A 21263-nucleotide genomic window follows, 5' to 3' on the forward strand; every position below is an offset into this window, starting at 1 on the left:
ATTGCAGCATCAGTGGTTAGGATACACCTATTCAACATCTATGCCATTGATTTGGCCAACGGCACCAAATATCGTAGTTCATTGTCAGCACCAAACTTAATTAAGTGGGAATGTGAGTGAAGAGGCTTCAAATGGACACAGACAAGCAGAGTATGTGGGTAATGGAACGGCAGCTGGAGACTGGTAAGGGAAGTGCAGAGTTTATCCACTGTATTGAAATAAAAAAAATAGTTCTGAGTACTTTTTAAATGAAGATAGAATAGCAAATACTGACATTCAAAGGAATCTTGATACTCTTGTACCCAGGTTACTGAAAGCTAATAGGCAGAGGCAGCAGGTAATTAACAAAGCCTTTATTGCGAAGGGATTTGAGTACATAATGAAAGGTATCTTATCATACTTATATAGGGCATTGCTGATACCACAGATGAAGAATTATGCCCAAATCTAGTCTTCTCACCTAAAAGTGGGAAATCATTTTACAGAGGAGATGCTGAGAATATCCACCAGACTATTTCCTTCGGTGGTTGGTCTGTCACTTGAGGAGAGAGACTGAGCTGGAATTCTAGAGTTGGAACAGCAGGCGGTGACCTCACTGAAAGAGAAATTACTTGGAGAGCTTGAGAAGATAAGTACATGAAAGGTGTCTATCCCGGTGGAGGATGTCACAACTAAGGCTCGTAGACCTAAGGTGAAAGGGAAACTATTTGGGATTGAAATGAGGCAAAATAATTTTCTCACCAAGGTCAATCCTCTGAATTTTCTGTCCCAAGAGTTGGGGAGGTTTGGTTATTTATGGCAATCAAATGGTGTTGGAGGATTCATAGGATCTGAAGATCGGTTAGGAAAATGCTGTTGATGCAGAGATTAGTCATGATCTTAACAATTAGCAAAACAAGCATGATGGATAGAATGGACCAAGTGTTCTATTTCTTATCTTCTCAACATTTGCTGAAAAGGCACAAATCGTCAAACAAAGCAACACAAAAATCTTAAATGAACTGATGAATCAAAAGCCCTCCAGCTGAGAGCATATGCACAGCCACTAATCACAAATGCCATTGACAATGCCACCGCCCATTTTACGAGCTTCTATGTACAATCATGAAATGTTTCAGAGAACTTGGAAATATATGACTGGTGTTTTGTTCATGGGAGAGCTGAGGTCCTACGGTGAGGTCATCAGCCCTGTGGGAGGCATAGTGCTGCTGTCTCACAGCTCTGGTGACCTGGGTTCTACCTTGATGTCTGATGTTACTGTTATGAAGTTTGCACGTTCCCCACCATATCTATTATAGGTGTGAGCTTTTGCACTCCAGAACATCTTTTCCAAAGAAACTTTCACCTTCCTTTCCTATCAGATTCAATCATCTGCAGTCCTTTGTAACCTCAATTTTTGACCTCCAAACCTCTGTTGTTATCTCCAGCCTTCCCTCCTCCATCTGTCCATCATCCCTCCTCACTTGGATCCATGATTCCCAGCTCTTGTCCCATCCATTCCCTTCACCTGTTTATACTGGCTACTTCCCAGCTATTCTTTCAGTCCAGATGGAGAGTCTCAACCCAAAATGTTGACTGTCCATTTCCCACCACAGATGCTGCCTGACCCACCGAGTTCCTCCAGCAGCTCACCTTTGAATGTTCTTCCTGTGACTATGTGGGTATCCCCCAGGAGCTCCTGTTTCCTTCCACACCCCAAACACATGCTGGTTACTTGGCTACTATCAACTACCCCTGGTGAAAAGGTGGGCAGAGTATCAGGGGAATGGGATTGTTCATCGTACACTCGATGGGCTGAATAGCTTCTGTCTTTTTCAATGGAATAATGTCGATAAAATGGCCAGGGAGAACAGCCAGATTTGTTTTGGTCCCAGACACAGGGTTCTCGGCTGGAACATCAGACCGGGTGGCAGGGAGTCAGCTCAGAGATACTTCCCTCTCTCAGCTCAGATACCAAGGGTGTTGGGGAGAGAAACTAGGCACCATTTCTTGTCTGATGTCTGGAGCAAGATAGAGATCCGTAGGTACATCCTGGAAGTGACCTACAACCTACAGATCTGTAGCCCTTTCCCATTCCCCTCCCCTCCCCTCCCATCCAATCCCATCCTTGGTATTCTGAGCTATGTGCATCGAAGATAATGACCAGTAGTTAAGCAATAACATGGCAGGTGAGTTTTGTTCATAAGAGATGGAGAAATCAGATACATGGAGTGCGTGAGAGGGAAGTGAGTGTCCAAAGGCCCCTGTTGGACAGAGACACAGAGTCTGTTTGTGTAATGATCAATCTACCTCTTTTGATAACTTCAGCATCACCTATTCATCTCAGGTCACCAAAGGATGGATTGGCACTTTGTCAACAGTCATCTCATAACAAATTCATCTTATGAGGGCTTTTTAATTACAGATCAAGGTTAACAAACATAGCAGGTAATGAGAGACTTTTTGCAAGTTAAAATAATTGGGAGAGTAAGGTGTTGTGCCCAGGGCGCCTGAGGTATTGTAGGAGCAGAGATGTGTGTAGGGTTATGAACTGGGTATGAGGCATGCAGGTTAACTTGGAGATCTACAAACATTGCTTCCATTGGCTGCTCCTGCAGACGTCTGGTGCCTCTCTCTATATTCCGGGCAGAGGTATTGTTCTTCCAGGAAACGACATGGAACTCAAGCATTTTTTGCATTTGTGTATCAGCTTCTTGAACCTGACGAAATGCACTAGAAGAGAAACACAGAGCAGTCAGGAAGTAAATTCCAATGCCTACCCTTCCTGTACGGAGGCAGCAAGCCTCAGGTCGTGGGACCCCTGAGAGATGACGCTGTTTCTGCCTCTGGGCTGGCCATCCACCTGTGACCTACTGCAGTTTCCCACTTCCCCAATGGCTCGGGGTCCCATAAATCAAGCCTTGGCTGTCCTGTGCCCTCGTCGGCTTCATGCCCTCTCCTCCTCTACCCCGTGCCTAGTTCTGTTTGGAATTTGCTAACTAGTAAATGGTTTATTATTATTGGGAGTCAGTGACCAGTGTAGTTTTGAATGACGTCCAGATAGATCATTCCATACACAAGTACATTGAGGTAGTACAGAAGGAAAGCAGGGCATTACAGTTACAGTGAAATCACAGTGTGGGTAGACAATAAGGTGTAAGGGCCACAATGAGATAGTTTGAGAGGTCAAGAGTTTATTGCATAAGACATCTGTTTATGGGTCTTATAGTCCTTAGGCTTGGTGGTACCTTGTACTTTGGAGGCTTTGTAAGTTCTGTATCTTGTACTTGATAGGAGAAGGGAAAAAAGAGAACATTGGGGGTGGAAGGTCTCATTAATTGAGCTCGCTGCCTTCCTGGGGCAGCGGCAAGTGATCTGTGACAAACTGCTTATGCTGGTAGGGTTGGACCACAATCTCTTTAAACCTCTGTTAGATTGAAGAGTTAGTGAGACAAAGTTTAAACTTCAGGCCCAACAATCTGTTTCAAAATAGAGACTGATAGATTTCTGGGTGTTGGAAGGAGCGGGGATGGAGTTATAGGTTAGGAAAGTAGTGTTAATGTAGGGATCAGCCATGATCTTAATAAATGACAGCATTGGTTCAAGGGGCTGAGTTGCCGGATGATATCGGACTCTGGCTCTCAGTCCTATCAGAAGTATTTGTAATACAGTCTACCATGAGCCAGACATGAGTTACTGCATGGCAAGCAGAGGGTGCTGAGGAGAGTCAACCCAATCCTTCCCCTTAGAACAGAGATGAGGAGGAGTTTCTTTAGCCAGAGGGTGGTGAATCTGTGCAATTTATTACACAGACGGCTGCGGAGGCCAAGTCAAAGTGGAATTTCATAGGTTTGTGATTAGTAATGACATCAAAGGCTATGGGAAGAAGGCAGGAGAATGGGGTTGTGAGAAACAATAAGTCAGCCATGATGGAATGCCAGAGCAGACTTGATGGGCTGAATGGCCTAATTCTGCTCCTGTGTCTTATGGACCTGGGAGGAAGAAATCTATTTCCTGGAGAAGCTGAGTTGTTCCTCCTGGAGCAAAGTGGTTCAGATTTAATAGAAGCGTGCACAACAGCGTGATGTTTGGAAGGAGTAAATAAAGAGGCAGCACTTTAGAAAACAGAGGCTGCAAATCTGAAATCAAAATAAAAGTTGTTGAAAATGCTCCGCAGCTCATCTGTGGAGATTTCAGATCAGTGTGTCTAACAATACTGAAGAACTGATTGGAGATTTCTGGAGAGGGAAACCACAGGTTCATGAGCCAGTCCTCATCAGAAGGTCAGAGTTTGAGAGGGCTGGCAACTTCAAATTCTGGCATTACTCTTTCAGAGGATCTGTCCTGGACCCAGCACATAAATGCAATTGCGAAGAAAGTGCAGCAGTGCCTCTACTTCCTTAGGTATCTGTGGAGATTTGGCGTGACACCTAAAACTTTGACAAACTTCTGTAGATGTGTAGTGGAGAATGTATTGACTGGCTGCATTATGGCCTGGTATGGAAACACAATGCCTTTGAACGGAAACATAGAAACATAGAATATAGGTTCAGGAGTAGGCCATTCGGCCCCTCAAGCCTGCACCACCATTCAGTATGACCATGGCTGATCATCCAACTCAGAACCCTGTACCTGCCTTCTCTCCATACCCCCTGATCCCTTTAGTCACAAGGGCCATATCTAACTCCCTCTTAAATATAGCCAATGAACAGGCCTCAACTGTTTCCTGTGGCAGAGAATTCCACAGATTCACCAGTCTCTGTGTGAAGAAGTTTTTCCTCATCTCGGTCCTAAAAGGCTTCCCCTTTATCCTCAAACTGTGACCCCTTGTTCTGGACTTCCCCAACATCGGGAACAATCTTCCTACATCTAGCCTGTCCAATCCCTTTAGAATTTTATATGTTTCAGTAAGGTCCCCCCTCAATCTTCTAAATTCCAGAGAGTATAAGCCTAGTCGATCCAGTCTTTCATCATATGAAAGTCCTGCCATCCCAGGAATCAATCTGGTGAACCTTCTTTGTATATCTTTTCTCAGATTAGGGGACCAAAACTGCACACAATACTCCAGGTGTGGTCTCACCAAGGCCTTTTACAACTGCAGTAGTACCTCCCTGCTCCTGTACTCAAATCCTCTTGCTATAAATGCCAGCATACCATTTGCCTTTTTCACCGCCTGCTGTACCTGCATGCCCACTTTCAATGACTGGTGAATAATGACACCCAGGTCTCGTTGCACCTCCCCTTTTCCTAATCGGCCACCATTCAGATAATAATCTGTTTTCCTGTTTTTGCCACCAAAGTGGATAACTTCACATTTATCCACATTAAATTGCATCTGCCATGAATTTGCCCACTCACCCAACCTATCCAAGTCACCCTGCATCCTCTTAGCATCCTCCTCACAGCTAACACTGCCACCCAGCTTCGTGTCATCCGCAAACTTGGAGATGCTGCATTTAATTCCCTCATCAAAGTCATTAATATATATTGTGAACGACTGGGGTCCCAGCACTGAGCCTTGCGGTACCCCACTAGTCACCGCCTGCCATTCTGAAAAGGTCCCGTTTATTCCCACTCTTTGCTTCCTGTCTGCCAACCAATTCTCCACCCACACCAATACCTTACCCCCAATACCGTGTGCTTTAAGTTTGCACACTAATCTCCTGTGTGGGACCTTGTCAAAAGCCTTTTGAAAATCCAAATATACCACATCCACTGGTTCTCCCCTATCCACTCTACTAGTTACATCCTGCAAAAGGTAATGGAATTGGACCAGTACATCATGAGTAAAGCTCTCCCAGCCATGAGCACATCTATATGTAACGCTGTCATAGGAAAGCAGCATCCATCATCAGAGACCCCCACCACCCAGGTCGTGCTCTTTCCTTGCTGCTGCCATCATGTAGAAGGTACAAGAGCTTCAGGACTCGCACCATCAGGTTCAATAACAGTTACTGTTTCTCAGCCATCAGGCTCTTGAACAAAAGGGGGTAACTACGCTCACTTACCCATCCATTGAGATGTTCCCACAACCAATGATCCCACTTTTAGGATCTTTATCTCATTATCTCATGTTCTCATTATTTATTTCTATTGGTTTATATTTGCATTTGCGCAGTTTGTTGTCTTCTCCACTCTGGTTGATCTTTCATTCATCCTGCTATAGATTTACTGAGTGTGCCCGCAGTAAATGAATCTCATGGTGGAATACGGTGACATACATTTACTTTGCTAATAACATTTACTTTACTTTATTTGCACAATTTGTCTTTTTTTCCCATGGGTGTTAATTTGTTTGTTAAGTCTGTTTATTTATAGTTTTTCATAAAATTCTATTGTATTTCCTTTTTTCCCCTTAATACCTGCAAGTAAATGAATCTCCAGGTAGTATATGGTAACATACTTTCCATGGCAACTTTATTAAGTACACCTTTACATCTACTCATTAATGCAAATATCAATCAGCCAACTGTGCGGCAGTAATTCACAGCCTGCAGGCATCGTGAAGAGATTCAGTTCAGCGTGGGGAAGAAATGTGATCTAAGTGACTTTGACAGTGGAATGATTGTTGGTGCCTGATGGGGTGGTTTGAGTATCTTAGAAATTGCTGATCTCCTGGGATTTTCACTAGAATTTACAGAGAATGATGTGAAAAACAAAAAACAAAAAAATCGAGTGAGCGACTGCTCTGTGGGTGAAAATGTCTTGTTAATGAGAGAGGTCAGAGGAAAATGGCCAAACTGGTTCAAACTGACAGGAAGACGACAGTAAGTCAAATTAACCACACATTACAATAGTGCTGTGCATAACAGCTTCTCTAAATGCACAAGACGGCAAACCTTGAACTAGATGGGTGACAGCAACAGAAGCCCATGAGCTGCCTTATAAAGTGTACGTGTACTTTGATAGTAAATTTACTTCGAACTTTGAAAAATAAAGAAATTGAACTTAAGGGCTTCGGCTCACCGGGCTTAGGCGGAAGCGGGTGAGGCGAGGAAGGTTTGACATTCATTTTCTGTTGCTATTTGAGGAGAGGGGCATTATGACTGTGAGGGCAGTTTGCTGTTCTCGGTGTCGGATGTGGGAGGCCCTGGAGTCTCCAAGCCTCCCGGACGTCTACATCTGCGCCAAGTGCATCGAGATGCAGCTCCTAAGGGACCGCGTTACGGAACTGGAGCTGCAGCTCGATGACCTTCGTCTGGTCAGGGAGAGTGAGGAGGTGATAGAGAGGAGTGGAAGGCAGGTGGTCACGCCGGGGCCACGGGAGGCAGACAAGTGGGTCACGGTTAGGAGGGGGAAGGGGAAAAGGAAGGTGATGGGGAGTACCCCGGCGGCTGTGCCCCTTAACAACAGGTACTCCTGTTTGAGTACTGTTGGGGGGGACAGCTTACCCGGGGGAAGCGACAGTGGCCCTGCCTCCGGCACAGAGTCTGGCCCTGTAGCTCAGAAGGGTAGGGCAAGGAAGAGGAGGGCAGTTGTGATAGGGGACTCGATAGTAAGGGGGTCAGATAGGCGATTCTGTGGACGCAGTCCAGAGACTCGGATGGTAGTTTGCCTCCCTGGTGCCAGGGTCCGGGATATTTCTGATCGTGTCCAAGATATCCTGAAGTGGGAGGGTGAAGAGCCAGAGGTCCTGGTACATATAGGTACCAATGACATAGGTAGGAAAAGGGATGAGGTCCTGAAAGAAGAATATAGGGAGCTAGGAAGGGAGTTGAGAAAAAGGACCGCAAAGGTAGTAATCTCGGGATTACTGCCTGTGCCACGCGACAGTGAGAGTAGGAATGCGATGAGGTGGAGGATAAATGCGTGGCTGAGGGATTGGAGCAGGGGGCAGGGATTCAAGTTTTTGGATCATTGGGACCTCTTTTGGCGCAGGTGTGACCTGTACAAAAAGGACGGGTTACACTTAAATCCTCGGGGGACCAATATCCTGGCAGGGAGATTAGCGGGGGCTACTGAGGTGACTTTAAACTAGAATGGTTGGGGGGTGGGAATCAAATTAAAGCGGCTAGGTGTGAGGAGGTTAGTTCACAACAGAGGGATGGGAACCAGTGCAGAGAGACAGAGGGGTGTAAAGTGAGCGTAGAAGCAAAAAGTACAAAGGGGAAAAGTAAAAGTGGCAGGCCGACAAATCCAGGGCAAGCATTAAAAAGGGCTAAGAGAGTTGTAAAAGAGTGCCTGAAGGCTTTATGTGTCAATGCAAGGAGCATTCGTAATAAGGTGGATGAATTGAAAGTGCAGATTGTTATTAATGATTATGATATAGTTGGGATCACAGAGACATGGCTCCAGGGTGACCAGGGATGGGAGCTCAACGTTCAGGGATATTCAATATTCAGGAGGGATAGACACGAAGGAAGGGGAGGTGGGGTGGCGTTGCTGGTTAAAAAAGAGATTAACGCAATAGAAAGGAAGGACATAAGCCGGGAAGATGTGGAATCGATATGGGTAGAGCTGCGTAACACTAAGGGGCAGAAGACGCTGGTGGGAGTTGTGTACAGGCCACCTAACAGTAGTAGTGAGGTCGGAGATGGTATTAAACAGGAAATTAGAAATGTGTGCAATAAAGGAACAGCAGTTATAATGGGTGACTTCAATCTACATGTAGACTGGGTGAACCAAATTGGTAAAGGTGCTGAGGAAGAGGATTTCTTGGAATGTATGCGGGATGGTTTTTTGAACCAACATGTCGAGGAACCGACTAGAGAGCAGGCTATTCTGGACTGGGTTTTGAGCAATGAGGAAGGGTTAATTAGCGATCTTGTCGTGAGAGGCCCCTTGGGTAAGAGTGACCATAATATGGTGGAATTCTTCATTAACATGGAGAGTGACGTAGTTAATTCAGAAACAAAGGTTCTGAACTTAAAGAGGGGTAACTTTGAAGGTATGAGACATGAATTAGCTAAGCTAGACTGGCAAATGACACTTCAAGGATTGACGGTGGATATGCAATGGCAGGCATTTAAAGGTTGCATGGATGAACTACAACAATTGTTCATCCCAGTTTGGCAAAAGAATAAATCAAGGAAGGTAGTGCACCCGTGGCTGACAAGAGAAATTAGGGATAGTATCAATTCCAAAGAAGTAGCATACAAATTAGCCAGAGAAAGTGGCTCACCTGAGGACTGGGAGAAATTCAGAGTTCAGCAGAGGAGGACAAAGGGCTTAATTAGGAAGGGGAAAAAAGATTATGAGAGAAAACTGGCAGAGAACATAAAAACGGACTGTAAAAGCTTTTATAGATATGTAAAAAGGAAAAGACTGATAAAGACAAATGTAGGTCCCCTGCAAACAGAAACAGGTGAATTGATTATGGGGAGCAAGGACATGGCAGACCAATTGAATAATTACTTTGGTTCTGTCTTCACTAAGGAGGACATAAATAATCTTCCAGAAATAGTAAGGGACAGAGGGTCCAGTGAGATGGAGGAACTGAGCGAAATACATGTTAGTAGGGAAGTGGTGTTAGGTAAATTGAAGGGATTGAAGGCAGATAAATCCCCAGGGCCAGATGGTCTGCATCCCAGAGTGCTTAAGGAAGTGGCCCAAGAAATAGTGGATGCATTAGTGATAATTTTTCAAAACTCGTTAGATTCTGGACTAGTTCCTGAGGATTGGAGGGTGGCTAATGTAACCCCACTTTTTAAAAAAGGAGGGAGAGAGAAACCGGGGAATTATAGGCCGGTTAGCCTAACGTCGGTGGTGGGGAAACTGCTGGAGTCAGTTATCAAGGATGTGATAACAGCACATTTGGAAAGCGGTGAAATGATCGGACAAAGTCAGCATGGATTTGTGAAAGGAAAATCATGTCTGACGAATCTCATAGAATTTTTTGAGGATGTAACTAGTAGAGTGGATAGGGGAGAACCAGTGGATGTGGTATATTTGGATTTTCAAAAGGCTTTTGACAAGGTCCCACATAGGAGATTAGTGTGCAAACTTAAAGCACACGGTATTGGGGGTAAGGTATTGGTGTGGGTGGAGAATTGGTTAGCAGACAGGAAGCAAAGAGTGGGAATAAACGGGACCTTTTCAGAATGGCAGGCGGTGACTAGTGGGGTACCGCAAGGCTCAGTGCTGGGACCCCAGTTGTTTACAATATATATTAATGACTTGGATGAGGGAATTAAATGCAGCATCTCCAAGTTTGCGGATGACACGAAGCTGGGTGGCAGTGTTAGCAGTGAGGAGGATGCTAAGAGGATGCAGGGTGACTTGGATAGGTTGGGTGAGTGGGCAAACTCATGGCAGATGCAATTTAATGTGGATAAATGTGAAGTTATCCACTTTGGTGGCAAAAATAGGAAAACAGATTATTATCTGAATGGTGGCCGATTAGGAAAAGGGGAGGTGCAACGAGACCTGGGTGTCATTATACACCAGTCATTGAAAGTGGGCATGCAGGTACAGCAGGCGGTGAAAAAGGCGAACGGTATGCTGGCATTTATAGCGAGAGGATTCGAGTACAGGAGCAGGGAGGTACTACTGCAGTTGTACAAGGCCTTGGTGAGACCACACCTGGAGTATTGTGTGCAGTTTTGGTCCCCTAATCTGAGGAAAGACATCTTTGCCATAGAGGGAGTACAAAGAAGGTTCACCAGATTGATTCCTGGGATGGCAGGTCTTTCATATGAAGAAAGACTGGATGAACTGGGCTTGTACTCGTTGGAATTTAGAAGATTGAGGGGGGATCTGATTGAAACGTATAAGATCCTAAAGGGATTGGACAGGCTAGATGCAGGAAGATTGTTCCCGATGTTGGGGAGGTCTAGAACGAGGGGTCACAGTTTGAGGATAGAGGGGAAGCCTTTTAGGACCGAGGTTAGGAAAAACTTCTTCACACAGAGAGTGGTGAATCTGTGGAATTCTCTGCCACAGCAAACTGTTGAGGCCAGTTCATTAGCTATGTTTAAAAGGAAGTTAGATATGGCCCTTGTGGCTACAGGGGTCAGGGGGTATGGAGGGAAGGCTGGGTTCTGAGTTGGATGATCAGCCATGATCATAATAAATGGCGGTGCAGGCTCGAAGGGCCGAATGGCCTACTCCTGCACCTATTTTCTATGTTTCTATGTTTCTATGAAATTAATTATGAAGAGCAGGGAAAGAGGGAGGCTGGAGAGAGCTTGTGCTAGGGTGGAGAACAGGAAAGGGTAAAGGGGAAGAATACTGATGAGAGGGGGGATAGATGGGAGTGATTGAATGATTCAAGTAGTGGTGATTGAGGGAGGTGGTCAAGGCTTGTGAAGAACAAAAGTTCTAGAAGCAATGTGAATAGAGAGGGATATATTAACTCTGATATTACCAGAAAGGACAAAAATAGCATGTTGGAAAGTGAGATTCAGGGCTGGGCTGGCTGAATATGTGAAAGTGATGCAAGTTCTGAATAATCTCAAGTGTGCAGTTGGAAGAAAAAATCATCTTCCTTGAGCTTACATTGACGGCAAGCTGGTTTCCCTAGTTTTACTCTCCTCTGAGTTCAGTACTGAGAAGGCACGCTCAAAGACCCACATCTTCAGGGCCAAGCAACCTGACTGAAAGCGGCCTCCTCTGAAAGTGCCTTCCACGTTCTGACCCTGTCGCTGAGACTTTGTTACCTCCCACAGTCCCAGTCCCACAGGCAACTCCCAGTTGTGATCACCTGGTTTGGAATGATGAGTTTCTTTAGTTTTGTCCAGCAGGAAGCGGGGACACCTCAGGCACTGCCTGAACTTGTTGCAGCATCCTATCTTCTTTCCTGAAACAGGTGGAGAGTCACGAAAGGATGTAACACATTGGCCCGACCAAGCCTAATCAAACCCTGGACACCAGTATATAATGATAATAATAACTTTATTTGTATAGCACCTTTCATACATTAGAATGCAAGCTCAAAGCACTTTACATAGATTGTAAAGATAAATCAATATAGCCATAAAAATAATAAACAAAATTAAAAATCATAAGTAAAGACAAACATTATATAGAATAAAATGTAATCAAATATACCAAACTATATACTGTAAATATAATCACCATCAACCACATAGAATAATCCTCTAAGTAGGTCAAATTTAAAAAGTAGGTTTCCAGAAGTACTTTGAAATGTTCCACAGAACTAGCCTGGTGTATCTCAATCGGTAGAGTGTTCCAATTTGTGGCGCATAAGAGCAAAAGGCCGCATCACCAGTTTTTATATGCTTGGCTCTAGGGACATTAGCAAACCAACATTTGCGGATCTAAGATTACAATTATGGATGTAAAGGGATAGACACTCAAAATATATGGGCAAGCTAAGTTATTCAGAGCCTTATATACAATATTTTAAAACTGATCATAAAGGACACAGGCAGCCAGTGTAACGATGCCAGAACTGGTGAAATATGCTCTGACACGAGGAATTCTGCAGATGCTGGAAATTCAAGCAACACACATCAAAGTTGCTGGTGAACGCAGCAGGCCAGGCAGCATCTCTAGGAGGAGGTCCTGACGAAGGGTCTCGGCCTGAAACGTCGACTGTACCTCCTCCTAGAGATGCTGCCTGGCCTGCTGCGTTCACCAGCAACTTTGAAATGTGCTCTGATTTTTGTTTGTTTGGTTTAGATTCTTCCTGCAGCATTTTGAACAAGCTGCAGCCGATTTGTATCTTTCTTAGGCATTCCTGAAAGGAGTGGATACAGTAATCTAATCGGCTAAAAACAAAAGTGTGCATCAATTTTTCTGCAGTTTGAGGTGTTCTAAGAAATCAAACTCTTGCAATGTTTTTTAAGTGAAAGACTGTATACACACACACACACACACACACACACACACACACTCACACACAAATACATGCAATACACATGCAATCAGTTGTGCACACACATGCTCATTCCAGTTGTAAGTCATTGCTCCAGCGTTCTTTCCCCTCCCCTGGAGAAATCAGCCAGCTCTCTAAACTTAGGCTGTGAAGGCAAGTGTAGATGATCAGACTCTCTCAACATCTAGTGTTCCTCTCCTAGCATAATCCACCTCTCCTCCAACTACCCTGCACCCTGTTTGTCTATACAACGCAGTGACCATCCTACTGGTCATGATACAGGAGGAGGCCATTCAGCCCTCTGCCCCATGTTGGCCCCAACATCCCATCAGTCCCATTCTGCTGTATTTTTCTCTCACACTCTAACAGCACCACTTTGTTTCCTCTGTCATTTAAGTACACTAAGGGAAGTTAAGGGTAGGGTAGCCAATGAATGGAAAAACGAGTCTCAGTAATGTAGACGGAAACCAGAGCACTGGGAGCAAATCCATGTGGTCAGAGAGAGCGTGCGAACTCCACACAAGCAGCATTAGAGGTCAAGATCAAACCAGAGTACCTGGAACTGTAAAAGATCATTACTAAGCTCTGACCAACCGCCCTTTCCTGCTGAAGAAGGCAATATGGCCATATCAGTAGCAGATCTTTAGCCTCATGTAAGTGCCTCTGATTCCCTTTTAGAGCTTACAACAAATTTACTTGCACTATGCACCACACCCCCTTATCGTAAAAGAACAAAAGCTCAAAGTGACCTGTTCACATGGGAATGCATTCTTCAGATAATTGTGGGTGATTCAGCCCTCGTCCAAAATCCAGAGAGCACATGAGTGTGTTACTCTGTACCAGGCATTGCAATCAATGGCTATGTTTGCTTGGTTTATAATCAACCTAGATCTGGATTAAAAGATATAACTGTGTGTTGGGCGGGTGAGGCTTCCATCCCTGGTTTAAAGCTCAAGTTAAATCACGGTCGTACTAACTGAGAATTCTCTCTGTGTGCTGTGTTCCTATATAGCAATGAGCTGTGACACACAGGCTGTGAATATTTAAAAGGTTTTGGGTTCAGTAGTGGTCTTTCTAAATGGAGGGCTGCAACAAGAAACAAGAAAGCAGTGTCCATTGTTAAAGTCCCCTACCATCCAGGCCATGTCCTCTTCTTGCTACTGCCATCAGGTAGGAGGCCCAGAAGCCTAAAGTCCTACATCACCAAGTTCAGGAACAAGTTTTAGGCTCCTGAAATGGTGTGAATAACTTCAGTCACCACTACTCTGAACTGATTCTATGTCCTACAGACTCACTTTCAAGGATTCTTTTCAACTCCTGTTATCAGTATTATTTTTAAACGCACGGTTTGTCTTTGTTTGCAAATTTCATGAGTCTCGATGAAGGGTCTTGGCCAGAAACATCAGCTGCTTATTCCCCTCCATAGATGCTGCCTGACTTGCTCCTGCGTTTTATGTGTGTTGCTCTAGATTTCCATTATCGACAGCATATTTTGTGTTTATGCATAGTTTTTCATAAGCTTCTACTGTGTTTCTTGTTTTTCCCCTGTAAATGCTTGCAAGAAAATGAATCTCAAGGTAACATACAGTGTACGTACAGTATTTTGATGATAAGTTTACTTTGAAACTTGGACCTCACAGGTTTAAACCCCAACTACTTTCTTGGCATTAATGCTTCCTCTCCTCTGGAAGGAAGGTTTCCTTTATAACTCTGCAGAACTATTAGCTTCTGGACAACAGATGCATAAAGTTAAAATTATAGCAGCAGTGGGTCAGTTATATCCCACCTTGCCGCTGTGATCTTGACTGCAGTTCACATACCGCGCAAGGCAGATGTCAAGCAAGCACTTGATGGATTGTGTGCCATAATTAATAAACACGAAACAGCCTACCCTGATGCCTTTCACATTCTTGCCAGGGATGTCAGTCAGGCTGGCTTGAAGAAATCGCTGTCTTGTTACCATCAGCACATCACCTGCAGCATTAGAGGACCCAAAACACTAGACCACTGCTACACTACCATCAAGAACGCCTACTGTCCCACCCTAGATCGCACTTCGGGAAATTTGACCATCTTGCTGTCCTTCTCCTCCCTGCATAGAAACAGAGACTAAAGATCAAGGCTTCAAAGGTAAGGACAACAAAGAGGTGGCCATGAGAGGCAGAGCAGCTATGGGACTATGTTGAGTCAGGAGGCTGGGTCATATTCAAGGACTCACTGGTCAGCTGAATGAATACACCACGATGGTCATGGCATTTATAAAGACATTCGTGGATGAGTGTGTCCCCACAAAATCATTCAAATTCTCCCCCAACCAGAAGACCTGGATGAGAGAGACTTGAAATCTTCTGCGGACTAGATCAGTGGCGCTGAGGACGAGAGGCCCAGGTTTGACCTTATTTTCAAAGTTGCAATCTTGGACTAAACTTGAAGCACAGGAGGGATGGATGGTAAAGAGCTGCAGCAGAGCTTGGATGCTGTGGATCCCTATAAAACTAAACCACGTAGCATAAATGACAACAAGGTTTTGTTCCCAGGTGAGCTCGATATCTTTTATGATCGTTTTGACCAACAGAACATGGAGGCACCTTTGCGAACCCCCTGACCTTGTGATTTCAGTTTCTGAAACCTAACTGGGTGCATCACGGCCTGGCATAGAAGCACCAATGCCCAGGAACAGAGAAGTCTACAAGACATGGTGGATACAGCCCAGACCATTGCAGGAAAATCCTCCCCACCACTGAGCACATTTACATGGAGCACTGCCACAAGAATCCATCACCAAGGACCCCCACCATCTGGACTGAGCTTTCTTCTCACTACTACCGTTGAGCAGGAGGTACAGGAGCCACGTCACAAGGTTCAGGAACAGTTATTACCCGACACCCATCAGGCTTTTGAACTGGTGTGGATAACTTCACTCACTACCACTCTGAACTGATTCCACAACCTGCAGACTCACGTTCAAGTCTCCACAATCAAGTTCTCAACATTATTTATTTTTTATTTGCACAGTTTATGTTTGTTTGCACAATTGTTGTTTGTCAGTTTTAGTTTATGTATGGTTTTCCATAAGTTCTATTGTATTTCCTTATTTCCCTGTAAATGCCTGGAAGAAAATGAACCTCCAGGTAGTATATAGTAACATACACATACTTTGATAATAAATTTACTTTGATTTAGACTTTGATTTTGTCTGGCAAGATTGATGGGAGGGAGACTGAACCTGCCCACTCACCTGGGGTTGCTTTATACCCATTGACTGCTGCCCTGCTTTCCCTGAGTGAAGGCATGAATGGTTCTCAAAGTCTTGGCTCGTAAGAGTCAGATCTCCTCCCACTGTAAGGAGAGTGGTCTGTGCCAAGCAGGAGGGGCCCACCAGCAGCAGAATGCCCTCTAAAACCTACATCGGCCTCACTTGGAAGTAGACCACTGTCTCTTCACTGTCACTGTGACTTAACTCCCTTCCAGTCGTGGGAATGCTGTCATCAAGGCTGACTTCAGGAGGTGTGTCAGCAATACCTTCTCAAAGGCATTGAGGGATAGGCATTTAATGCTCAGCTTGCTCACAGCCCCTGAGGGAAATTGACACTAAAGACAAGTCACACTGCGAAAAACAGCTTTGATGCAGAGATGAGGAGGAGCTGGACTCTTCCTGGGCACCTGAGACAGAGCTTGGTTTCTCCCTCAGTGTCCTGGGTTTTATCCACCTTCCCTTTCCTGAATCCACTGATCTCAGCCACACCCAACCATCACCCAACTGAGTCCTTCCTCGTGGGCAACCTCCGTCAAAGTTAAGTAGGGAGGACTGCTTCAGATCAAGCAGATTAATTTTGGGAAAGATCTGTCAGAGGTTTGATGGGCCACATGAGCATACTCTCTGCTGTAGGTATCAATGGTTCTAGAAAAGGTACTGACCTATGACCTGCAGTCACAGATGAAACCTGTGTGATGTGGGGCTTGACCCCAATCACCATGGTAACCATAGGAGCAGTTGACTGACCGGCTTTACTTTGCCAAAGGCATTAATTTAGAATTAAAGCTCAACATAAAAGGAGCAAGTTATAACATTTTTATAGCTATATAATTTTTAACCATTAAAAACCACACCCAAAAAACCATTCCTATCTGTCACTTCTCAGTTGTACATAGAGTTCTCATCACTACAGGGTTTGGGATTGATCCCCACTCCAATCTTCCTACGAAGTCGAGCTGTGCTCTCAGCCAGAGAGAAGAGGGTCCAATCCTGCATCACAGACTATTTCCTTCAAAACACAAGAGCAGCAGACACTGGAAACCTGCAACTCAAGCAGCATCTGCGTGAAGGTAGTCATGATGCAGGGTTTTGACCGGAAGCTTTGACTGTTCCTTTCCTCCCACAGATGCTGTCTGATTCCCAGCAGACTCTTTGATCAGTTCCTACACTGCCCCTCTGTAGAGATGGTTAAGCGGATGATCAGATCAGTTTTACACAGCTTGAAAGGGTTTGGGGTTGGCATCAGGGAACAGACCTACAGGAGAGCACACCACTGCCCCCAGATATGCAGAAGTCCTTTACATCTGGTGTGGTCAGTACACCTCATCTGCCAGAGATCCCGATGGTGTCCATCCGACTTTGAAATTAGAGCTCCAGCTCCATTTGCTGGGCTGACTGGTGTGGGATGATTGCTCCTCACCCTTGTTCCTCACCACTTGTCCCACCATTGACCACCTCCACTGAACATCACTATTAACTTCACCAATAGTTTCCATCACTGACCCTTACTATTGGCTCCCATTCTTGTTTTAAAACCCTACAAAGCCCTGTTACCTCTAATCTCATCAATTCTTGTAAATTATTCCTACTCCTCCAATTCTGTCTCCTTAGAAAGCCCCAATTTTACTCACTACACTACTGCCTGGATATAAAGCTCTGAGCTTCACTCTACATCCATTCAGTCTCTCCAGAACTCTCTCCTCCTTACATATTCAGAGAGAAACCTATTCCTCTAGTAAACTGCTCTAATATCTTAGGGTCCCTTACATTTTAAATAGTTATACTCCAGGGAATTGCCTTATATTTTTTTAGAAACTGATTTAACCACCTCCTTCTCAGTGTAAGACAGAGGATCAGTGAGTCAGAGATTCTGCAGATGTTGGAAATCTGGTGCAACATGTGAAAAATGCTGGAAGAGCTCAGCAGGTCAGGCAGCATCTCTGGAGAGGAATAAACAGTTGATGTTTTAGGCCGAGACCCTTCGTCAGTCAACTATTTATTTCTCTCCATAGATGCTGTCTGACGTGCAGGGTAGAAACATGGGTCACCTATCTACATCCGGTCTAGACCAACAGAATCAACAAACTCATTCGTAAGGCCAGTGATGTTGTGGGGATGGAACTGGACTCTCTGATGGTGGTGTCTGAAAAGAGGATGCTATCCAAGTTGCCTGCCATCTTGGACAATGTCTCCCATCCACTACATAATGTACTGGTTGGGCACCGGAGTACATTCAGCCAGAGACTCATTCCACCGAGATGCAACACAGAGCGTCATAGGAAGTCATTCCTGCCTGTGGCCATCAAACTTTACAACTCCTCCCTTGGAGGGTCAGACACCCTGAGCCAATAGGCTGGTCCTGGATTTATTTCCTGGCATTATTTACATATTACTATTTAATTATTTATGGTTTTATTACGATTTAATTATTTATGGTGCAACTGTAACGAAAACCAATTTCCCCCGGGATCAATAAAGTATGACTCTGACTATGACTATGACTATGACTATGAATAATCATATTTTATTCTTCACACAGGTCCATTACTCCCACCCAGTGATTCCACTCACCCACATATCAGGGGAAACTTACAGCAGCTAATTAATACTGAACTGCATGTCTTTGGGGTTTGCGAAGAAATGAGAGCAGCTGAAGGAAGTCCACATGGTCACAGGGAGAACATGCAAACTCCACACAGGCAGCTCCCCACATCAGAAGTGAACCTGGGTCGCTGGAGCGGTGAGGCAGAGGGTCTACCAGCTGTGCCGTTAAGTTGCTGGCAGTGTGACCCAGAGGAATGCTAGTGAGCCAGTGCTCCTTGTAGACCTGTTTGAAGCCCAGCCATTCCTTCTATCGCTCTTAGTTGATCCTGTTCTGAGAACAGGACACCAAACCTGGCACTGTCAAATTCACCCAGAGCTGATTCATGAACAGAAACTCTGCGTGAACCTTCTGTAAACCATTCTGGTGCTTGCATATGTGGTGTGGATGAAATGACCCAGTATTTCTTTTCGGAGAAGAATGAAGCCATTTGGTCCATCTAGTCTTCTTCACTATTCAATCACGGCTGATATATTATCCCTCTCAACCCCATTCCCTTGCTTTCTCCCCGTAACTTTTGATGCTCTAACTAATCAGGAAACTATCAACCTCCACTTCAAAATGACTTGGGCTCCACAGCCATCTGTGGCACGAACTTCATAGATTTGCCACCATCTGGCTAAAGAAATTACTCTTCATCTCAGTTCTAAATGGACGCCCCTCTATTTTGAAGTTGAGCCCTCTGGTCCTAAACTCCCCCACTATAGGACACATCCTTTCCTCATCCACTCTATTGAGGTTTTTCAATATTCAATAGGTTTCAATGAGATCCCCCCCTGCATTCTTTTAAATTCTAGCACTATAAGCTCAGAACCATCAAATGCTCTTCATGTGTTGATCCTTTCATTCCCGGGAGCATTCACGTGAGCCTCGACTGGAACCTTCCTCATGCAAATCTCTTTTTAGATAAGAGGCCCAAAACTGCTTACAATACTCCAAGTGTGGTCTGACCAATACTTTGTAAAACCTCAGCATTACATCCTTGCTTTTACTTAGTCCTATCAAAATGAATGCTAACATTGCATTTGCCTTCCTTATCGCTGATTCAACCTGCAAGTTAACTTTTAAGAAATCCTGCACGAGAACTCCCAAGTCCCCCTGTACCTCTGGTTTTTGAATTTGCTCCCCATTCAGTTGCCTGACTATTATTCATTGCTCAGAAAATGCCTTAAAAGCCCTCATCACGGGTTGTCTGTGGGAGCTCACTGCTTTCTAAACACTGCATTGGACGAGAAACGTGCTTCTGAGTTGTGAAAGTGCGAAAGACTGTCGTCGAAGAGCAAAGCTCTTCCAAAAGAAGCAAGAAGTCGTGAAGGGAAGATAGCCGTGGAGACTTGGAGCACATTGGGCGCTAAAGTGAGCCCCACACTCCCACTCATGTTGCACACAAATAAAGGAATTGGACAATTCAGCAGCTCCTGATGCTGTCCTCACAGAAGTTCAATCAAATTTATGACATACCTTGGATATATTCAAAGTTGAGAGTTAGTTCACCACCTGCAGGGTATTTACTAATGTGATGCTTGTGAAGTACTGTGCTGCTGCCAAAAAGATAATTTTCAAGGGATTTAAACCCTAGGTACACACACCCACGGCAACAAACTTGAATAGGAGCCCTCTCCCTCTGTCTGACTTGACAGATGTTGGTACAGAGTAATGGAAATTGTACTCACCCTTCACCTCCTTATCACTGGCCTCATTCAGGGTGGAAATGCAGAGAATAATTATCGCCACACAGCAGAGAAGAGGGACAGCCTTCATCCTGGCAGCTGACTGAGCCCTCTGCACACACGCTGCCCTTATATATAGCAGCCAGGGCATCAGCATGTCCATCAGTCACCAGTAGGGGGAGTGGAATTCCCAGGATATCCACCAGGGCAAGTCACTTGGAGACCGAAGGCAAATTTTATTCCAGAGACTGGGGGAAAAAAAAAGATGTGATTAAAATCTAAACACAGTAAATAGTCAGCAGGTCATACAGCATCTCAGACCTAGAAGGAATGCTATTGACTGAATTTGTTGTTTATTTATGCCCACTGCAGGCTCTGGGAAAATTCTTTGATTCCACTACGAGCGCTAGCTGTCCTGGTGTGAATTTCTCCCCTAGTAATGGTTCAGGTTTCCTTTCAGTTGTTTATTGTGGTGGGAGTAATTTCAGGGAGTATGGTCACTTCCTCCTCTATCATCATGCAAGCATGTAGCTGTTTGAATTAGGAAGGGAAACAGGACATTCAGCCCCTCAAGTCTGCTTCACTATTTCCTTTCCCATGACATTGTCCATTAATCCCATCTCGTTTTGTTTGATCACTTCTCCTCTCTCCTTCCCTTTGCAGAACACCCCCAACCTTCATTCTGACTCCTTCCCGCTCGCTTCCATTTCTCTTGCTCTCCCTCCTACATTACTTCCTGTACGTAAGGTGTTTTCTTCTATCATATTCTGCGTTGGTTAGTCCTTTTCTGTCTGAAGCTCACAATGGAAAGCCACCCATCTCCATCTATTCTTTGTTTCCCCTTGAATCAGCAATATCTGAGAGTCTTAAGTTTTTGTTAATATTGGTAAACATTTAGTAGATGTATTTTGTAGCAAATATTATGTTTGTTGTTTATCATTATTAAAATATCATTCCACCATGAGTTTACTCTTGTTT

At 44.6% G+C, this 21263-nt stretch overlaps 1 long non-coding RNA gene across 1 annotated transcript; it reads right to left on the reverse strand.

Moving 5' to 3' along the window:
* Positions 1-342: 342 nt before the first annotated feature.
* Positions 343-20423, reverse strand: LOC134358202 (uncharacterized). Its single transcript, XR_010020827.1, has 3 exons — positions 20289-20423; positions 11621-11716; positions 343-2712 (listed from the first exon to the last, which is right to left on the reverse strand). It is a non-coding gene; the product is annotated as an uncharacterized LOC134358202 (long non-coding RNA).
* Between the last annotated feature and the right edge of the window lie 840 nt (positions 20424-21263).

Source organism: Mobula hypostoma, chromosome 18 (genome assembly GCF_963921235.1).
Source record: "Mobula hypostoma chromosome 18, sMobHyp1.1, whole genome shotgun sequence".
Classification (NCBI taxonomy): Eukaryota; Metazoa; Chordata; class Chondrichthyes; order Myliobatiformes; family Myliobatidae; genus Mobula; species Mobula hypostoma.